The following is a 20531-nucleotide window of genomic DNA, read 5'->3' on the forward strand; positions in this document are numbered from 1 at the left end:
GCATGTGCCTGTAATCCCAGCTATTCAGGAGGCTGAGACATAAGAATCATTTGAACCCTGGAGGCAGAGGTTGCAGTGAGCTGAGATTGTGTCACTGCACTCCAGCCTGGATGACAGAGCGAGACTCTGTCTCAAAAAGTGAATAAAATTCATGCATCCCTTGATGGGTTGGACTGATTTCATATTTTGGCTATTGTAAATGGCGCTGCAATGAACATGAGAGTGCAGATATATCTTTAACATGCTGACTTCATTTCCTTTGGGTAAATACTACAGAAGTGTGTTTGCTGGGTCATATGGTAGTTCTATTTTTAATATTTTAATATTTTGAGGAGCCTCCATACTGCTTTTCCGTAATGAGTGTGCCAGTTTCCATTCTTATCAACAATATAGGCTGGGCATGGTGGCTCACACCTGTAATCCCAGCACTTTGGGAGGCCAAGGCAGGCGGATTACCAGAGGTCAGGAGTTCCAGACCAGTCTGACCAACATGGAGAAACCCCGTCTCTACTAAAAATACAAAATTTGCCAGGCGTGGTGGCGCACGCCTGTAGTCTCAGCTACTTGGGCGGCTGAGGCTGCAGAATTGCTTGAACCTGGGAGGTGGATGTTGCGGTGAGCCGAGATCGCGCCATTGCACTCCAGCCTGGGCAACGAGAGCGAAACTCTGTCTCAAAAACAACAATCTATAAGGTTTGCTTTTTTTACGCCTACACCAACATTTGTTTTCTTTTTGATAACGGCTATTCTAACAGGTGTGAGATGATACTTCATTATGGTTTTAATTTGCATTTTCCTAATGATTAGCGAAGTTGAGCATTTTTTTTTTTTTTTTGGTATACTTGTTGGCCATTTTAACGTATTTTTTGAGAAATATTTGTTCAGGTCCTTTGCCCATTTTTAAATTGGGTTATTAGTTTCCTTGCTATTGAGTTGAGTTCTTATGTGTTTTGGCTATTAACCCCTTATCAGATGTATGGTTTGCAAATATTTTCTCCCATTCTGTAGGTTGTCTCTTCACTGTTGATTGTTTCCTTTGCTGTGCAGCAGCTTTTAATTTTTATTTATTTATTTATTTTTTGAGATAGAATCTTGTTTTGTTGTCCAGGCTAGAGTGCAGTGGTGCAATCTCAGCTCACTGCAACCTCTGCCTCCCAGGGTCAGCGATTCTCCTGCCTCAGCCTCCCAAGTAGCTGAGACTACAGGTGCATACCACCATGCCTGGCTAATTTTTTGTATTTTTAGTAGAGACGGGGTTTCAACATGTTGGCCAGGCTGGTCCTAAACTCCTGACCTCAAGTGATGCCCCCACCTTGGCCTCCCAAAGTGCTGGGATTACAGGCGTGAGTCAGTGTACCCAGGCTGCAGCTTTTCAGTTTGATGCAATCCCATTTGTCTATTTTTGCTTTGGTTGCCTGTGTTTTAGAGTCATATCCAAAAAGTCATTGCCCAAACCAGTGTCAAGAAGCTTTTCTCCTGTGTTTTCTTCTAGTAGTTTTACAGTTTCAGGTTTTGTGTTTAAGTCTTTAATCTACTTTGAATTCATTTTTGTATATTGTGTGAGATAAAGGTCTAATTTCATTCTTCTGTATGTGGATATCCAATTTTCCCAGTGCCATTTATTGAAAAGACTGTCTTTTTCCCATTGTATGTTCTCAGTACTTTTGTGGAAGATCAATTGACTATAAATGTGTGGATTTATTTCTGGGTGCTCTATTTTGTTCCATTGGTCTATACGTCTGTTTTCATAGCAGTACCATGCTATTTTGATTGCTGTAGCTTTGCAGTATATTTTGAAACAGGTCATGATGTATTCTTTTCATTCAAGATTGTTTTGGCAATTCAGGGTCTTTTGTGTTTTCATGTGGACTTTAGGATTATTTTTTCTATTTTTATGAAAAATGTCATTGGAATTTGGATAGGGATTGCATGGAATCTGTAGATCACTTGGGTAATATGAACATTTTAATAACATTAATTTTTCCATTCAATGAATACAGCATATCTTTCCATTCATTTGTGTCTGCAATTTCTTTCATTGATTTTTTTGGGGGGATATCTGTCACCTCAAGCATTTATCCTTCTTGTTTACAACTGTTTCAAACAATCCAGTTATACCCTTTTAGTTATTTTTAAAATGTACAATAAATTATTGCTGTCTATGGTCACTGTGTTGTGCTATCAAATATGAGATCTTATTCATTGTTTCTAACTATATTTTTGTGCCCATTAACCATCTCCCCTTTCCCCCACCACTGCCCTTCCCAGCCTCAGGTAACCATTGTTGTTCTACTCTCTATCTCTATGAATTCAGTTGTTTTAATTCTTAGCTCCCACAAATACGTGAGAACGTGAAGTTTGTCTTTTTGTGCCTGGCTAGTTTCACTTAACATAATGACCTCTGTTTCTATCCATGTTGCTGCAGGTGACAAGGTCTCATTTTCATATGGCTGAATAGTCCTCCGTTAAGTATATGCACCACATTTTCCTTATCCATTTGTCTACTGATGAACACTTAGGTTGCTTCCAAATCTTGACTATTGTGAATAGTGCCTCAATAAACATGGGAGTACAGCTATCTTTTTGATATACTGATTTTCTTTCTTTTGAGTATATACCCAGCAGTGGGATTGGTGGATCATATGGTAGTTCTATTTTTAGTTTTTTGAGGAACCTCAAAACTCTTCTTCATAGTGGTCATACTATCTATCATCAGTGCTTTTTGGTTTTCAGAAGGCATTATTTCTATCTGAGGTGACTCTGTAAAAATATTTTTTTATTTTCACTGAGCATGATGCATGATGGCTCACCCTTATAATCCCAGTACTTTGGGAGGCTGAGGTGGGAAGATTACTTGAGGATAGGAGTTGGAGACCAGCTTTGGCAACACAGCAAGACCTGTTTCTATAGAAAATAAAAAATGCTGCTGGGTATCTTGGTACATGCCCGTAGTCCCAGCTACTCGGGAGGCTGGGGTGAGAGGACCACTTGAACCCAGGAATTTGAGGCTGTGGTGAGCTGTGATTTTGGCACTGCACTGCAGCCTGGACAACAGAGTGAGACCCTGTTTCAGAAAAAATATTTTTAAAAATGTTAATTTTGAAAAAATTTCAAACTTGCAGAAACATTGCAAAAGTAGTAAATCTTAATACAGATTTACCAGTTGTTAACATTTTGCTATATATTTTTTCTCTCTAGACAGACACACATACAAACACAGGCTATTTATTTATCTGAAACATTTTAAAGTTGCACATATCATGATCCTTTGGCCTTAAATATTTTAGCATGAATTTTTTAAAGCACAAGACCATTCTCTTACATAATTACAGAATAACTTTTAAATTCAAAACATTTAGCATTGTTATAATGCTATTATTTATTATATAATAGAGTCAATTTGCAAATTTCACCACTTGTTCCAATAATAAATAAATAAATAAATATATATATATATTTTTGTGTGTGTGAGATGGAATCTTGCTCTGTTCCCCAGGCTGGAGTTCAGTACCATGATCATGGCTCACTGTAACCTCTGCCTCCTGGGTTCAAGCAATTCTCCTGCCTCAGCCTCCTGAGTAGCTGGGACTATAGGCACATGCCACCACGCCTGGCTAATTTTTGTGTTTTAAGTAGAGATGGGATTTCACCATGTTGGCCAGGCTGGTCTCCAACTCCTGACATCGTGATCCACCCGCCTCAGCCTCCCAAAGTGCTGGGATTACAGGCGTGAGCCAGCGTGCCCAGCCCAGTAATGTATTTTATAGCAATTTTTTAAATACCAATTTAACATCCAATCCAGGATAACACATTGCATTTAGCTCTCATGTTTCTTTTGTCTTGTCTATTCTTGAACGTTTCTTCAGCTTCCCCTTCTTTCTTCCTGTCTCCCTTTTCCTTTCCTTTCCCCCTCCCCTTCTCCCTCTTCCTCCTTTCCTTCCTTCTGCCCTTGCTTTTTTTGATGACATTGACATTTTTAAAACATAGCCTAGTTGTTTGGCCCTGTTGTCCAGGCTGGAGTGAAGTGGCAGGATCATAACTCACTGTAATCTTGAACTCCTGGGCTCAAGTGATCCTCTTGCCTCTGCTTCCCAAAGGGTTGGGATTACAGGCACAAACCACCCTGCCCATCCTTTCTTTTTTCTTTTGAAATATTTTCAAACTTACAGAAACATTGCCAGAATTATATAGCATTTTGCAAGTTTTTTTGTACATTTGAAATTATTTTTACTCAGATTCACCAATTTTTGATGTTTTGCCACATCCATGTTTTAGCATTTTTTCTCTCTTCCTTTGTGTGTGTGTGTATATTATATTATGTGTGTGTGTGTGTGTATATATATATTTTATATTTTTATTTTTTTCTTGAGACAGAGTCTTGTTCTGTCACCCAAGCTGGAGTGCAGTGGCACCATCTCGCCTCACCTACAACCTCCGCCTCCCAGGTTCAAGCAGTTCTGCTGCCTCAGCCTCCCGAGTAGCTGGGATTACAAGTGACTGCCACCATGCCCAGTTAATGTTTGTATCTCTAGTAGAGATGGGGTTTCGCCGTGTTGTTCAGGTTGGTCTCTAACTCCTGACCTCAAGTGATCCGCTCACCTCGGCCTCCCAAAGTGCTGGGATTACAGGCGTGAGCCACGGTGCCCGGCCTATGTTTGTGTATACGTAAAAAATCGTTTTATAAAATTGAACCAGGCCAGGTGCAGAGGCTCACACTTGTAATCCCAGCATTTTGGGAGGCTGACAGGGGGGTGGATCATTTGAGCCCAGGAGTTCAAGACTAGCCTGAGCAACATAACAATACCCTCTCTCTCTCTAAAAAAAAAAAAAAAAAAAAAGAAAAGAAAGAAAAAAATAAAAAAATTGAACCACTTAAGAATAGGTGTCACCCTTTATGTGATAGTTTTGGAAGTGGGCCTTGAGGTTCTTGCCAATTGGACAGAACTTGGTGTGGGGAAGGGAATTAGCCAAAGGGCTCTGCATGTGTGGAGATTCAGCCCGTATGTACATGAAGTGGCTGGCAAAAAGCCAATGTTTTGGAGTAAATGGGCTGAGGGAACAGGGACCAGAAAGGCAGCTGCAACTTACAACTTATATTAAGGAATTGGGACTTCATTCCACGGAAAAAAGAAAACGTTGAAGGTTTTAAAGCCAGCGATGATAGTACCAGATTTATTTATTTTAGAAAAATTAACTCTAGGGCAATTAGGAGGAGAAAGGACAAGATAGACCAAGTAGGCAGATATTGCATTCCACCAGGTAGCGAGGGAGACCCGAAGGAAGGGGATGCAGCGGAATGTTTGTTGAGTGTTTACTGTGTGCCAGCTATTTTACATATGATATCTCATTTAATTATCACAAAAAGCTGAGGTCAGAGAGGTTAAGTCACTTGACCAAAAACAGTCATTAGTAGGTTTATGGCATAGTTAATATTTGAACCCAGGCCCATGTGACCCTAAAGCCCACTCTGAAATACAGTGGGGTCATGTAGGACAGAGCAGGACTCCGGGAAGCCATGAGACTCTGAGGTGGGACTGTCAGGCCCTGCTAGCCAGTTGGACATGGTAGGTGAGGGAGATATAAGGGTAACAACTGATGTTTCCAGCTTGGACTCCTGGCTAGACTATAACAGTGACATTCCAGTCCAAGCTGGAAACTAGAGAAAATGATTACTAGGGGCTGGGCACGGTGGCTTACACCTGTAATCCCAGCACTTCAGGAGGCCAAGGTGGGCAGATCACTTGAGGTCAGGAGTTTGTGGCCAGCCTGGCCAAGACAGTGAAACCCCATCTCTACCACAAATACAAAAATTAGCTGGGCGTGGTGGCGCATGTCTGTAATCCCAGATACTCGGGAGGCTGAGGCAGGAGAATTGCTTGAACCTGGGAGGCAGAGGTTACAGTGAGCCGAGATCGCACCACCGCACTCCAGCCTGTGTAAAAGAGCAAGACTCTGTCTCAAAAAGAAAAAAAAAAAGAAAATGATTACTAAGGAAGGGAAGGAATTGGGAATTGGGGAAGGGAGAGAAAATAATGATTTTGTTAACAGTTTGTATAAATTTGGTTTGGATGACTGTGTTTGTGAAAACCTTAGACAATATATCCAGTGGACAGTTTTGCTCAAGAGCTCAGAAGAAAGGTCTGGCCTAAAGATAGTGATTTGGCTGGTGAAGTCTTAGAAGTGTTCACCTAGTGATGAAAAGATGGCTAAGGATGGAGACCCAGGCATACAAGCATTTAAAGGATGGTGGAGAATTAAGACTCAGTGAAAGAAAAGAGAAAGGATGGGGAGAGGCAAAGCAAAGACTGGACCATTTCAAGAAGGTGAGTGACTAGGTCTGTTAAGTTCTAAAGAAGAGTTCCAAAGGGAAGCTTGAAAGATTAAGTGGGATAACAAATTAGGAAGTTGCTGGTTATTTTTTTTCATTTTTTTTAAATTTGTTTTTTTCGATAACCTCATATTAGAAGTGATCACTGGTTATCTTAATGAGAGCAGTTTCAGTAGATTGACTGCAGCCAGCACCCCCAGGGATTAAAGAGTGAATGACAGTAGAGAAGAGATGACTCATTTATGTATTTTTTTGAGACAGAGTTTTGTTCTTGTCATCCAGGCTGGAGTGCAGTGGTGCGATCTCAGCTCACTGCAACCTCTGCCTCCCAGGTTTAAGCAATTCTCCTGTCTCAGCCTCCCAAGTAGCTGGGATTACAGGTGCCTGCCACCATACCCAACTAATTTTTTTTTTAATTTTTAGTAGAGACAGAGTTTCACTATGTTGGCCAGTCTGGTCTTGAACTCCTGACCTCAGGTGATCCATCCACCTCGGCCTCCCAAAGTGCTAGGATTACAGGCGTGAGCCACCGCGCCCAGCCTGAGATGACTCAAGAATTTGGGCAAATGATGATGATGACAGCAGTTGATGTTATTGAAGGCTTACTGTATACCAGGCCCTGGACTAAAAATTTACATGGATTATCTGGGATAATCCTTACAATACTCCTATGAGGTAGGTACCATTATTATCCCCATGTTCTGATGAGGAAATTGTAGTGGAGAGAGTATAGAGAGGTTATGTAATATGCCCAAGGTGTTCTACCATGAATACATAGTGGAACAAGGATTCAAATCTAAATCTTTCTGGGTTCAGTGCCCGTGTTGTAAGATGATAGTAGCTTGAGCTGAGTTATTCTCTTATTTTCCCCCAGGCCTGAGACTGAGCCTGTTTATAAGGGAATGGGGGTAAAACCCTATAGTAAGGAGGATAGTGACCATATATGTAGCAAAGAGAATAACTGATCAAACAAGATTTAAAGGAAGGATATTAGACCACATTAAAAAATGGAGCATCTAGTTTCAGAAAGGAGTTAGGGACATCCCTTTGTCAAGGGCCAGAAGAGATGAAAGAAGAACCAGTGAATATGTACTCAGCTGTCAGCTTAAGGCAACATTCTTTTCTGAGATTTAAGTAACATTGGCTTAAGTCCCCATTCCCCATCCATTGGGAAACTCAATCCAAGATTTCTGTGAATTCCTGGAAGCTCCCCTTCTTATGGTTTCTTTGGCTTTGAGTTTCTGCTTCCACTAAATTCTTTATCTTACTTGTTACCGAACTTCTGTGGCTGTTCTCATTTCTTGGTTCTTTGCTGACCCAGTTGTGGAACTCAGCCTCTTGCAATCTTTTTTTCTTAATTTTCCCCCAGATCACTCACATAAGGCATTTGTGCATGTGACAGATATTACTGAAGGCTTAGGGGATTTTATATCCTTAGCAACACAAATAACTTAAAATTCCGACAATGGATATCTCTATTTTAAACACTCTCCAGCTCCCCATCACTGGGAACTCTCTCCCGCAGATCCAGCCTCCCACACTGTTATTTGAGCCCCATCTCTTTTTATCCACCTCCATTTCCTCTCCTCCAGTCCCCATGCTTTTGGATTTTAAAAAATATAGATCCGACTAGCTGTCTCTTTGCTTCCGAGTTTTATTCTAAGTCATCCTGTCTTCTTCCATACTTCAAATGTCATTTCAAAGTAGTTTCCTAAATAAGGCATTTTCCATCCCTAAGAAGAACTCTAGCATCTACTAAAATAATAGTTTTTCACCTCAATACTTATAGTTTTAAAGGTGGAAGGAAAGCATTTCAAAGAGTTTACATCTGTTGTCTTCTATTTTCTTAGTGAAATATAAGACATGCTCCTCTTTGGAGGTAGGGATGAGTCTAGCAAAGATTTGGATAGCTGGGGTTAGGGATTCTGTCAATAGACATTTACCAGTTTTCTAAAATTTCATAAAATACCATATTTACATAAAGTAATTCCTTTAAGCTTAGAAACTTCTAGGATTGATTCCCTTGCTAGAGATGGATTATTCGGTTTACTGAGTACCCTGGTCAACACAAGAAAAGTAGAAAAAGCAACAGGGAGAAAAAAAGTCAGAGTATGTAAACTAAAGCCAGGGTAAAGGAGATCACAGTCTTTGCTGATCCAATCTCTCTTCCAACTCAGCCATAAATACAGTTTCTGCACCGCACCACATTGCATCCCTGGGGGGCTACAGGGATGTTCATTTTGCGGCTGAAATAGGATAAAAGGGTTGTATTTATTATCTTTTGGTCCTTGACAAATTATCTCAAACTTGATGGTTGAAAGTACAAATATTTATTTAATTAAAAAAATAGTCTGCACATCAATTTTAATTTTTCTTTTCTTTTTTGAGAGAGTCTCACTCTGCTGCCCAGGCTGGATTGCAGTGGCACAATCTTGGCTCACTGCAACCTCTGCCTCTTAGGTTCAAGTGATTCTCATGTCTCGGCCTCCCAAGTAGTTGGGATTATAAGCACATGGCACCACACCCAGCTAATTTTGAAAATACAGATATTTATTATTTCACCGTTTCTGTAGGTTAGGAATTCAGAAGTGGCTTAGCTGGGTGTTTTTTGTTGCTGCTGGTGGTGGTGGTTTTGTTTTAACTTTTAAGTTCAGAGGTACATGTGCAGCTTTGTTATAGTAAACTTGTGTCACGGGGGTTTGTTGTACAGATTATTTCATCAAGCTGGGTGGTTTTGGTGCAGGGTCTTTCTTGAGACTGCAGTCATCTGAAGGCTTGATGGGGGCTGAAGGATCTGTTCCCAATCTTATTCATGTGGCCCTTGGCAGGAAGCATCAGTCCCTCACCTGGGCCTCTCCATAGTGTTGTCACAACGTGGCAGTGAGTTTCTCCCAGAGTGATCTAAGAAGGAGAAAGCAACCAAGATGGAAGCTGAAACGCCTCGTGTCGCTTAATCCTGGGAGTGACATACCATCACTTTTGCCATGTTCCATTGGCCACAAAGATGGATCCTAGTTGGGGTGTGGGTGGAGACTTCACAACAGTGTGAATACCAGGGGGCGGGGATCACTGGGGGCCTCTTCAGAGGCTGGCTGCCATGGAAGTCTCCGAAAACATTTTGTATTGGGGGGGTGACGTTGGGGGGAAGCGTATGCCTTAATATATATGTGTGTTGTTAGACAGGCTAGACTGGTATTATAGTTACCAGACTTTTAGATTTAATAGACCAGTAAAATAAAAAATAACTGGGTAGGGGATACCAAAATTAGTATATTTCAGTGTTTTGTTGTGTGAGAAAGATACAGAAAAAGCTGCCATTGACCACCACCATGTTCATTTCATAAAAACACATTTTAACATAAAAAAGGGAGAAGGACATAATCTCAGAATAAAGTCTAATCCTTTCAATTGAATCATTCAACTTTGTGAAAAACTCGCAAACTTGTCTGTGCTTTTCGCATTTAACTGTGGACTGATGAAAACTTCATCCTAGCTTGGTCAACAAATTGTTATTCAGGAATTACTGAGCTAGACCATAGGATGCTCCAGTAATTTTCAAGATGACTGTGAGGATCATGTAGAAACATAATAGTTCATTCAAAGTAAGTGAAAAAGAAGGACTTGAAATGGTTGACACAGAGATAGCAATTTTATAAAATCATGCTCATGAGCTGGAAGGAAGCCACAGAGCTGGTAAATATTTAATGTATCAGTTTTTGTGATTTTTTTTTTTTTTTTGCTATTGTGTTCCTACTAATATTTAGATGTTGGCCGGTTGCAGTGGCTCACGCCTGTAAACCCAGCACTTTGGGAGGCTGAGGCGGGTGGATCACCTGAGGTTGGGAGTTGGAGACCAGTCTGACCAACAGGGATAAACCCCGTCTCTACTAAAAATACAAAATTAGCCAGGTGTGGTGGCGCATGCCTGTAATCCTAGCTACTCGGGAGGCTGAGGCAGGAGAATTGCTTGAACCTAGGAGACCGAAGTTGCGGTGAGCTGAGATAGCGACGTTGCACTCTAGCCTGGGCAACAAGAGTGAAACTCCATCTCAAAAAATGTTTAAAAAATTTAGATGTTTATTATTTAATTAATGAAATAAAGATAAATAGAGCATTATTGAAGCCTCGTTAAATGTACATAAAGGTAATACAAGGCTCGGCATGAGCTTTTAAAGGACTTTCATAGTTAATACATTTCACGATGTTTAATATATTTTTTTATTATTTGCATCATTTATGTCAAGTATCCTTTTTCTAAATAATCACCTCTTCACTTTAAATATATGCTTTTCTTAGTAACCTAGATGATGTAATTATACATGTTTCTTTTGACATGAGGGTGAAATATCTAACACTATCCATTAGAGATGGGCTTTGGATTGTTAGTTTTTTGCCCTCCAAATTGATGGATTTGTAGAAATATGGTCACATTTTCATTTGGTTCCACTTTTGATCTATGGCATAGTGTTTGCAAGGCTGAAGGCTTGGGTTGGGAAAGGGATCAATTATTATTTTGTTCTGGGATTGACTTGGACCCTACTGGAATCATGCTATCACCTTTTAGGTTGAGAATTAATTTTGAGTAATATTTAGGAAAATAAGGGGAAAACTTTCTCTTCAATAAAATCTTATTGCAGATCTTCATAAATTGGTTTAAAACCTATATATTTTTCTTTTGAAAATCCCTTTGGTGGAAACTACTGTTTCTTTCCATACATAAAGTCCAAATGTTATTAACAAGTTATATATATTTAAAAGTAGCATAATTAGTTTTGGAAATTGTACTTTCAGTTTTGATTTTACAGCCAAATTGGTTGACTAAGAAGCTAATTGATGTGCTTTAAGAACCTCTGTGAATTTTGCCAGTTTTCAGTTGGAACGCCTTGTTCACACAAGGCATTTTTAAATGAAAGTAGTGAGCAGTTGATTTTTTGAATCTATGAATAACATTATTTTGGTGTAAGGACAATTCTAGAGTCATTGAGCTGTATATAAATGTGACACTGGAACTCAGCCATCAACACTCTGCCTAATTTTACTTCTTTCCTCTGGGTATAGCTCTCACTGCACTAAGTTCTTCCAACAGTCAGACCATGTTGTGACATGTTGCGTCTAACTGAGCACATTTTTGCTACTCACCAGCATAATTTAGGGTAAATGTTAGATGCCTTTATGCTTGCCTTAGGGAACATTTGTAGGTACAAGCCTAGAAAATTTTGATGGCATTTTGATACCCGCTGTTGGTGCTAGCTAATTTGAGTCTTAATTGGTCATTACAGGTTAGGTGTCTTATGCAGATAACAGATTTTTTTGTTGTTGTTGAGATGGAGTCTTGCTCTGTCGCCCCGGCTGGAGTGCAATGGCACGATCTCGGCTCACAGCAACCTCCGCCTCCCGGGTTCAAGCAATTCTCCTGCCTCAGCCTCCTAAGTAGCTGGGATTACAGGCGCCTGCCACCACACCAGGATAATTTTTGTATTTTCAGTAGAGATGGTTTTTTTTTTTTTTTTTTTTTTTTTTTTTTTTTTTTTTGAGACGGAGTCTCACGCTGTTGCCCAGGCTGGAGTGCAGAGGCGCGATCTCGGCTCACTGCAAGCTCCGCCTCCCGGGTTCCCGCCATTCTCCTGCCTCAGCCTCCTGAGTAGCTGGGACTACAGGCGCCTGCCACCGCGCCCGGCTAATTTTTTGTATTTTTAGTAGAGACGGGGTTTCACTGTGGTCTCGATCTCCTGACCTTGTGATCCGCCCGCCTCGGCCTCCCAAAGTGCTGGGATTACAGGCTTGAGCCACCGCGCCCGGCCAGAGATGGGTTTTTTGCCATGTTATCTAGTCTGGTCTCAAACTCCTGACTTCAGGTGATCCCCTCACCTCTGCCTCCCAAAAGTGCTGGGATTACAGGCATGAGCCACAGTGCCCGGCCACAGCTAACAGATTTGAATCAGGCTAAGCTTTCTAATGTGAAACTTGAATGTTTATTTTTTTTTTTACAGCCACATGGCAAGGCAGAAAATACTATGACATGAGGTAATGAGTTAACAAATACTTTAATAATAAAATGTGTCTTGTCTTGAAACTGATATTAACTCAGTGTTCTTGCCACAAATTATCTGTGAGCCACCCAAATGGCCCCACCTTTGGCCAGACAAAAACCAGCTACTTTTAAAAGGTAACATCAAAGTCAGGACTTCTAGAGTGAGCCATTTATCTGGGTAATGAGTGCTATCCCTGGAGCCTTAGAAGATGACCTTTTGGCTTTTTGGCACTGATAGACCAAAGAGAAGAGTAACCTTGGAACCTCAGTCTAGAAATTGTCATGCATTGTTCTAATTATAAGCCACAAAATTGCTTAGTCATTTATATATAGAAGAGATCTTGAATAGCAGCTGTCAGCACTTTCTTTTTTTTTTTTTTTTGAGACAGCACTTTCTTTTAAAATCAAAGCTTTACAAATAGACTAATTCTTATCTGACTTAACCTCACTGATAATTCCCTTTGAAGATTGCTGGGGGTCACCAATGGCTTGTTTGGGATTGATCTAGAAGGCTTGCTGAGTGGATTGTGGGGCTGGCAGCCATTAGCACGGAAAATGACTCAGGCACCTCCCTCCCTGAGACTTGAAGTAACTGTTACCACCAGTTTCTCCTTCTGTGGGACTCAAACCCCCTTCTTTTGGATATTAAACACGTGGGGATAAATAAGCAATCAGTGGGGGCCCCCAAGAGAGCATTTGCTGAAATCTGTAAAATAATTTCTTGATAAGAGAACACAGACTTGCTGGGCATATTTGTCACACTCTATGCAATTTACATTTTTCTGGCATGTACACCTCAAATGATAATTCCCTTGTGAAAGAAATGTGCGCACCAGCTTCTCTAGACAGCCGATCTTTTGTATCATCTCTACATTTGAACTCATTTAACAAATCAAATGCCTTTGTTAAATCTAATGCAGCAGACAGTTCACATCACCATGGTCAGCATCTATCTTGCACCACAGTGGAGTAGAGTTGGTAAAGTTTCAGGCTCTGGAGTTAGACTGCTCGGGTCCAAAACCTGGCACCACCACTTACTAGGTTGGCGATTTAGGCAAATTAGTTAACCTCCCTGGGCTTCATTTTTCTCATCTGTGGCAAAGGAATAATGGTCCTTATTGTTTAGGGTCATTAAAGGAGCACATGGGATGACACATGCAAAGTGCTTAAGAGTCTGGTTCTGAAATAACTACTTAGGGGCCGGGCGTGGTGGCTCACGCCTGTAATCCCAGCACTTTGGGAGGCCAAAGTGGGTGGATTGCCTGAGCTCAGGAGTTCCAGACCAGACTGGGCAACCCGGCGAAATCCCATCTCTACTAAAAATACAAAAAATTAGCTGGGCATGGTGGCACATACCTGTAATCCAGCTACTCGGGAGGCTGAAGCAGGAGAACTGCTTGAACCCAGGAGGCAGAGGTTGCCAACACTGAGCTGAGATTGCGCCACTGCACTTCAGCCTGGGTGACAGAGTGAGACTCTGTCTCCAAATAAACAAACAAACAAAATAACTACTTAGTTACTCCCAGGGAAGAACATCGTAACTTTAGTCAGGGCCATGTTTGGTGACCAGAGACAAACGTATTCATGTTAGTTTAAGTAAATGAGGATTGTTTTTTTTTTTTTTGAGACCGAGTTTCACTTTTGTCACTCAGGCTGGAGTGCAGTGGTGCCATCTCGGCTCACTGCAACCTCTGCCTCCTGGGTTCAAGTGATTCTCTGCCTCAGCCTCCCGAGTAGCTGGGATTACAGGCAGCAGCCACCACGCCCAGCTAATTTTTGTGTTTTTAGTAGAGACAGGGTTTCACCATGTTAGCCAGGCTGGTCTTGAACTCCTGACCTCGTGATCCACCCGCCTCAGCCTCCTAAAGTGCTGAGATTATGAGGATTTTTTAAATAATAAGGCTACATAAGCAATCACGTGGACACCCAGTGTCAGCTGGGACCTGTGGGTACCAGAGGTCAATGTCAACAGCCTGTGAGGCTTCTCCTTGCATCTCTGGTGGGTTTATTTGCTTCTCTCTCTATGCTGACTCTATTTGCTTCTATTTTCTGCAGACCAGCTTTCTGGGCTTATCACTGTGCACAGGCCCAGAAATTCTTTCTCCCAGATCTGTGTAAATTAATAGATCAAGCACTGTCTCTGTCACGTGACTCAGTTACAGTGACCTGTTCCCACAATTCCAGGTGAGAAGTCCAGTAGGCTGGGACCAGAGGAGAGGAGGTCATGCGGTAAATATAGTGGCTCCTTCCAAAGGCTCCGGTGTCTTATGTCCCTAAGAACGGGGCATAATGGTGGTGGTGGTGGGAAGGAGGCAGGGAGTGTGGGAATAATTGGCAACTCTACGATAATCATGGTGCTGATGTTCAAGGGAGATTAAAAGTGTCTTACTTTGAGTGCCAATTATTTATTTTTTTAAGACATGGTCTCGCTTTGTCACTCACGCTGGAGTGCAGTGGTGCGATCACGTCTCACTGCAGCCTTGACTTCCTGGCTCAAGCGATCCTCCCACCTTAGCCACCTAAGTGTGCCACCATGCCAGGCTTTTAAAAATTTTTTTTTAGAGACAGGGTCTTCCTATGTTGCTCAGGCTGGTCAAACTCCTGGACTCAAGTGCTCCTCCCACATTGGCCTCCCAAAGTGCTGGGATTACAGGTGTGAGCCACCACACAAGCCCAACTATTTATTTTTAAAAAACTTTTTATCGAAGGATGACATACATATAGAAAAGAAGATGTATGGGAAGTGTAAGCTTGATGAATGTGACAAACTGAACACACCTGTGAACCCAGCACCCAGCTCAAGAAACAGCATTATCACTGCCCAGATGGCCCCTTTTGTTCCCCCTTACTTAAGACTCCATAAGAGTGAATTAGTTTTGCCTGTTTTTAAGCTATCAATGGAATCATATACTGTACACATTTGTGTGTGTCTGGATGCTTTTGTTTAACATTGGGAGAGTCAGCAATATTGTGTATATTTGTAGAACATTCATTCTTATTGCCGTAAAGTATTGTGTGCATGCATACACTATACATATATATACTTTTTTTTTTTTTTTGAGATGGAGTCTCGCTCTTTTACCCAGGCTAGAGTGGAGTGGCATGATCTTGGCTCACTGCAACCTTGGCCTCCCAGGTTCAAGCGATTCTCTTGTTTCAGCCTCCCGAGTAGCTGGGATTACAGGCACGTGCCACAACACCTGGCTAATTTTTGTATTTTTTAGTAGAGACGGGGTTTCACCATGTTGATCAGGCCGGTCTCAAACTCCTGACCTCAAGTGATCTACCCGCCTCAGCCTCCCAAAGTGCTGGGATTACAGGTGTGAGCCATTGTGCGGTGTTATATTTTATATTTTGTTTATCTGGTCTACCTCTGATGGACATCTGGGTACTTTTCTGTTTTTGGGTAAATGGTGCTGCTGTGAGCTTTTGTTGATCATGTACACATTGCTGCTAACTACTTTTACCGCCAGTGGCTTTTACTAGGTATAATGAATTATCTTCCATCATGTGTAACTGAATTGATGGTCACTCATGAATACTTATGAATACCATTATGCTTTTTATCTGGTGACTTCTTTTTATGTGGTAACTTTCGTGATGTGAGGGCAGGGCCGTTTTACACATTTTGCATACATAATAGAATCTTGCATATATTTCTATAGATGCTCAACTATTTGCTGATTGAATGAATGAACAAATGAATGGTGCGTGCCTCCCTCTTTTTTGGGAACAAGCTCTATTTACAGGTGAGGCCCCCAGCTGTGATGTTTGGACCAGGATGACCTGCTGCTTGGCTAAAGCTGATTGATTAAAGGGGTGGACATGTGACCCAAGCTGGGCCAATGATGTCTCTCTTATGGGAGTTTAAAATTTGGAGCTGAAAGGAGAGTGCATGCTGCTGATGCTCAGTCCTTGTGATTGTGCTCCAGATAGAAAACCCACAGGCTCCTGCTGCTGGGTACCAAAGGTTCAATGCATCCTGCTTTTCCTAATTTCTAGATGTAGATAAATATCTACACACATCGCAGGGCTGGGTGCGGTGGCTGACGCCTGTAATCCCAGCACTTTGGGAGACTGAGGTGGGCAGATTGCCTGAGCTCAGGAGTTCAAGATCAGCCTGGGCAACACGGTGAAACCCCATCTCTACTAAAAATAAATTAGCCAGGCATGGTGGTGTGTGCTTGTATTCCCAGCTACTCAGGAGGCTGAGGCACAAGAACTGCTTGAACCCAGAAGGCAGAGATTGCAGTGAGCCAAAAATCACGCCACTGCACTCCAGCCTGTGTGACAGAGCCAGACTCTGTCTCCAAAAAAAAAAAAAAAAAAAAATCTACATACATGACTGTTAAAAACAACAATGCAAAACTATTTTGGATTCAGTTTCAAAATACAGAGTAGAGATAATAAGTGCTGTAAAATGTCAAAATATGGAGAGATCAGTGAAGACAGTGAAGACTCACTTCATTGTGCATACTGTTGCCTTGGCTTCCTTCTTGAGGACAGCTGCTGTGAACGTGACCATATTTTCCAAGCCAGGATTTCAGTGTTAAGGGATGGGCCAGGGAGGGGAGTTACGGGGATTGGGAATGAGAATGGGATGTAGGTGTGAAACTGTAGAGGATCAATGGTAGAGATCCTACAAGTAAAGGCTTTAAGTCTTGGAAACTGATTGAATGTGAAGGTAAAGAGAAAAGTTGAAAATGATGTCAGGTTTTGAGTTTCTGGGTTAGGAAAGATAAAGGTAACTATTTTAAACAAGGACATTTGAGAAGTGCAAAGTGGGAAGGGATAAAGATGAGTTCGGTTTAGGATATATTAAATTTAAGGCCCTGGTGAGATAGCCAGATGAGCTCAAGAATTAGGAAGATTTGGAGTCCCATGTGTCCTTTGCTCCATGCTGTGTGGTGTAGAACACCTTATTTATTTAGCTTCTTGAAGTCTCAGTTCCCTATCTGGCAGCCGATACCTCCCTGTAAGGATTGAAGTGAGGCAGTGAATAAAAGGGTTTAGCTTATTGCCTGGCAATTAAGTATTCATAAAGTATATATTAATAGGGTGATGACGGCCCTGGGTGGTGGCTCACACCTGTATCCTAGCACTTTGGGAGGCCAAGACAGGCTGATTGCTTAAGCTCAGGAATTTGAGACCAGCCTGGTCAACATGGTGAAACCCCATCTCTACAAACAAAACAAAACAAAACAAAACTTAGGCTCGGCGTGGTGGCTCATGCCTGTAATCCCAGCACTTTGGGAGGCCAAGGTGGGCGGGTCACTTGAGGTCAGGAGTTCGAGACCAGCCTGGCCAACATGGTGAAACTCCATCTATACTAAAAATGCAGAAATTAGCTGGGCATGGTAGTGCGTGCCTGTAATCCCATTTACTTGGGAGGCTGGGGCAGGAGAATCACTTGAACCCAGGAGGTGGAGTTTGCAGAGGGTCTAGATCACGCCACTGCACTCCAGCCTGGGCAAAAAGAGTGAGACTCCATCTCAAAACAAAACAAAAACAAAAAACAAAAATTAGGCACGGTGGCAGGGATGTATGGTCCCAGTTACTCCAGAGGCTGAGGTGGGAGGAACACCTGAGCCCAGGGACATCGGGGCTGCAGTGAGCTGTGATTGCACTACTACACTCCAGCATGGGCGACAGAGCAAGATCCTGTCTCCAAAAAATAAATAAGGATGATGATGATGATGGGAGGGTGTCCAGAGTGCTACTGGCAGCAGGGCCCCAAGCTCTGCTGTAAAGGACCAGCTTGCAGATGAAGATGATGCAAGGAAATTGGCTGAAATTAGCAAGAAGAGAGTGTGAGGAGGAAAAAAGAAAGTAGCCCCAGTCATATCGTTGACAGAGAACACAAGGTAGGAGAAGGAACAGGAGACAGAGAGGGGAGCAGGAGAGTGCAGGCTCACAAGATCAAAGCGGAGGGGAGGTCAGCAGCAGGTGAATATCCCTGTTCCCTAAAGCTTCATAATCTTTTTTCTTCTTCCCTAGACGGAGACTTGCTCTGTTGCCCAGGCTGGAGTGCAGTGGCGCAATCTTGGCTTACTGCAACCTCTGCCTCCTGGGGTCAAGCGATTCTCCTGCCTCAGCCTCCCAAGTAGCTGGGATTATAGGCGTGTGCCACCACGCCTAGCTAATTTTTGTATTTTTGGTAGACAGGGTTTCACCATATTGGCCAGGCTGGTCTCGAACTCCTGACCTCGTGATCCACCTGCCTGGGCCTCCCAAAATGCTGGGATTATAGGCCTGAGCCACTGCGCCTGGCCAGCTTCATCATCTTTAAAAGCAAGTAAGTCAAAGTTAAGGGCAGCAATGTGTTAAGTTACTCCAACGTAAAAGAAGACAGTCCAACAGGTAGCAGGTACCTGCACGTCCTCTCTCGCCAGTGTGGAGATGAACCAAGGCCTGGTAGTTCTTCCGTCTTCTGTGGTATCTCCTCCCATACTGCCAAGCCCCTACCTGCTACCGCCGCGTACCTTTGGAGGAGAGCCAAGTAGAGGAATTGTTAAAAAAAAAAAAAAAAAAAAAATAGAATTTATGATACCCAGGCAACACTCACTCCATTTTCATTTCCTGCAATGCTTCTGATTTTTAAACTTTGCCTCCTCCTCCTCTCTTGACTTTCCTCAACAAATTGGTAACAGTAAGGGGTTGCGTATGTACACATCTGATGGCGATAAGACTTGGAAAGCGTTTGCTTATAGTAATCAAGAAGAAAGGACAGGAAAAGTGAACAGGAGAGGGGAAAGCAAGAGAAAGAGGATAGGAAAAGGAGGATCCGAGTAGGGACTGGTTTGGGGGTGGAGAGATGAAGAGTGTGCTCTAGAAAACAGGTTGCTATGGGTTTTTAAAGGTTTGTTTTGCAAACGTCATCCTTAGCCCAAGCTGTCCCCCGTGGGCATCAGTCTTCACCGTTTTCTCAGCCTCCTCGCTGGAGCACTGGGCCTGGGCTCCAGCAGGAAGGGCAAGTGGATAAGGCCGGCAGCTGCGAGCCTGTCTCTGGGGAGCAGTTCTTCTAAAGGCAGCCGACCACCCAAGCGCAGGGCCAGAAGCCAGCCTGGCCGGGCTCTACCCGGCTTCTCCAGGCCCTGTGTGTTTGGGGTTCCCTGGCGAGGAAACCCTGAAGTAGAAGCCCTGTGTTCTGGGTATTAAAAACATTAAAAAAAAAAAAAATACATTGAGACAAATTTGATCGTAGCTCATACTGCAGTTACAGGTTTTAAAAGCTGGTTTCTAAGTTAAGCAGGTGACCAGGTAGGGTGCCTGCTCCCATCCCCATCCCTTGTTCCATTATCCAAGAGGTCTTGTCCTGATTTCGCCAAGTGTGGAAACACAGTTACGTGTTCCTTGGGACTGTGGAAAATGTGCAGTTTGGGGCTCACAGGGGCTGGCTCTTCAGCATTGACACGGTGTCCTTCTTTCCTGTCTTGTTTTGGTGATATCTCACACGACTGGATTAACCTGTTGTTTTTGCAAAGCCCCAGGATTTTCCTAAGCGTCCAAGCCGTCCGGCCTTGTCTTTGTTATGAAATAGTCAAAGGGCTTCAAAACTGCAGGCTGTTGCCGCGCACGGCGCCCGTCCTTGGAGGCCTTTTCTCTGGGGATGGAGTTTTAGATTTCAGGGGTTTGTGACTTGACTTTTCCTGGGCCACCGCTACTGCGGAAGCGGCGGTGGCTCGGGAGTCAGAGCCGGTTCCCGCGCCGCCGGGAGCATCCTCCCTGCCCTCCGCGGTCGCATCTTCTCAACTGGGCCCGGCGGCCTTTGCAGGACGCGGGTTGCGAGGCTCCGAAGGCGGCCGGCGCGCCCCCCGCACCTCCCACAATCCCCGGCGCCCGGCCTCGCGCCCTGACCCGGGTGTCACCGTGGCGCTGCGGGAGGCCTCGGCGGTCTTCGGACGCGGTCGGGAAAGTGGAGAGCGCGTGCCCGCGTCCGCGCCCCCGCTCGCGAACGCCGGCTTCGGCCATTTCCGGCGCGGCGCCCTTCGGCAAATTCCGCAGGCTTCTGTCGGAAATGGCTGCCGGCCGGCAGGGGGAGCGGCGGATCCGGCGCGGCCTGGAAGGCGGGCGGCCGGCAGCCCGAGCGGCTTCTGGGACGCCGACTTTCGCGCAGGCAGCGGCAGCGGCGGCGGCAGGTCCCTAAGCTGGAAGCCGGTAGGACTGCTAGCC

The 20531-nt window shown here is 43.4% G+C and overlaps 1 protein-coding gene across 7 annotated transcripts in view; it reads left to right on the forward strand.

Moving 5' to 3' along the window:
• The window catches only part of EXTL3 (exostosin like glycosyltransferase 3), a 133467-nt gene that overhangs the window by 60634 nt on the left and 52302 nt on the right, over positions 1-20531 (forward strand). For 2 of the 7 annotated variants that reach the window (XM_077943358.1, XM_002805291.4), the window contains exon 1: positions 20350-20516. The exons of the other annotated variants lie outside the window; for them this stretch is intronic. The gene's annotated coding sequence lies outside the window, so the exon portion shown is untranslated. Of the gene's footprint in view, positions 1-20349; positions 20517-20531 lie in introns of those variants that run through there. 7 annotated transcript variants of the gene reach the window in all.

The sequence above is a fragment of the Macaca mulatta genome, chromosome 8, assembly GCF_049350105.2.
Source record: "Macaca mulatta isolate MMU2019108-1 chromosome 8, T2T-MMU8v2.0, whole genome shotgun sequence".
Classification (NCBI taxonomy): Eukaryota; Metazoa; Chordata; class Mammalia; order Primates; family Cercopithecidae; genus Macaca; species Macaca mulatta.